At 39.8% G+C, this 1,680-nt stretch overlaps 1 long non-coding RNA gene across 1 annotated transcript; it reads left to right on the plus strand.

The window, feature by feature from the left end:
• Positions 1-136: 136 nt before the first annotated feature.
• LOC104957906 (uncharacterized) lies at positions 137-1,521 on the plus strand. Its single transcript, XR_799707.1, has 4 exons — positions 137-191; positions 304-357; positions 1,333-1,386; positions 1,466-1,521. It is a non-coding gene; the product is annotated as an uncharacterized lncRNA (long non-coding RNA).
• The last annotated feature ends 159 nt before the right edge of the window (positions 1,522-1,680 follow it).

Below are 1,680 nucleotides of genomic sequence, written 5' to 3' on the forward strand. Positions count from 1 at the left end.
GCACGCACACACACACACACACACACACACACACACACACACACACACACACACACACACACACACACACACACACACACACACACACACACACCGTTCTGCAGACAATGGATCCCTTTTTTTCTTCACTTCTTCAGGGTGGACCAGGTACCTCGGGGCTGAAGGGTGCCAGTGGAGATTCTGGGCCAAAGGTGAGTTTGCCTGTTGTCATAGCAACACACTCAGCACCTCACTGCTCTTGTGACACACTTGAATTCATTTGAGATCCGTCTCACCCGCTGTCTTCCCTTTCCTCCTCCCTAGGGTCCTCACGGACTGCCAGGTATCACCGGTCTGAACGGACGGTCAGGGAAAAGGGTGAGGCTGGGAATGGAGTCTTTTCTTCTTATTATAATCACGATAATCAACTAAACATTTAAAGAGCACCTTTGAAATACGAATTGATTTACAACTAAGTGAATAAACTAAACAGACAGATATACAAATACTGTGCAAAAAAAACAAGCAACACAACAAAGGAATACGTAAGTAACATGTATAAGATAACACGAAGTAAAAGTGACAGCTAGTTGAAGGCAATGCTGAATAAAATAAGTTGCTTTTCTCTCGTTATCCTTGTGTAGAGAATACATTGTATTGTTGGGTATAAATAAAAGCTAAGCTGCCAAATTTTGAACCAACAAAGAATTAGTCATTTAAGACAGCCCTAAACTACTTCACGCTTTGTAAACAAATCAATCCCAAAAGAAACTGGCAGCAGACTTTTTCATTATTGAAGTTTATCAAAGCATTGTTTTGGAAAACCGATGAAAAGAAAATTCAGTATTCTTGACATAAACACATTTTACAAGATGTTTTACGATCAGAGCAGCAATATCTCTAAAATTAATTTATATATAAATATATCAATCCATATGTTTTGTTATTGTTGTTGCCCAATATGAGAAATCAGACATTTGCCTCAGGGTGCTTCACAAAAAGTAAATAATGCAACACCAGTGAAATGAAGAAGTCATTATAGGGAAAGCAGATTGAGAGGCATTCAATAAATAAATAAAATATACAAATTATATTAAAGTATAACAAATATAAATACACCAAAGACAATTCAAATCCCAGATGTGGAAGAAGGAGGATTTTAAAGATCCACAAAAAGAAAAGTACGGCGACTGATCCAGACGCAGACATTAAACATGGCAATCTGCAACAATACTGTTTATAAATATAAGAAAGATATATTGTCCTTCTACAGAGTGGTGCTCTAACAGTCTCAGTAGCTCTTGTTACAGTCTCTAAGCTAAGATTCTACCTTGTGTAACGTGTGTTCATTAGGGGCAAGCGGGTACAGACGGCGGTCGAGGTGCGATCGGAGAGACCGGATCAAAGGTAAAGAAGACCTGATGTCACACTGTTCTCTTACCGCTCTGTCTTTTTAAATATGAACTAACATGTCTGTTTCTCTCAGGGGGACAGAGGGTTCGATGGCTTACCAGGTCTCCCTGGAAACCAAGGACATAAGGTAAGTCACCTGTCTGAATAAGTGATCAGCAGACAATGCATAACACACATAATATCAACTTCTGTGTGTGTGTGTGTGTGTGTGTGTGTGTGTGTGTGTGTGTGTGTGTGTGTGTGTGTGTGTGTGTGTGTGTGTGTGTGTGTGTGTGTGTGTGTGTGTGT

Source organism: Notothenia coriiceps, unplaced genomic scaffold (assembly GCF_000735185.1).
Source record: "Notothenia coriiceps isolate Sejong01 unplaced genomic scaffold, NC01 NC01_scaffold00027986, whole genome shotgun sequence".
Classification (NCBI taxonomy): Eukaryota; Metazoa; Chordata; class Actinopteri; order Perciformes; family Nototheniidae; genus Notothenia; species Notothenia coriiceps.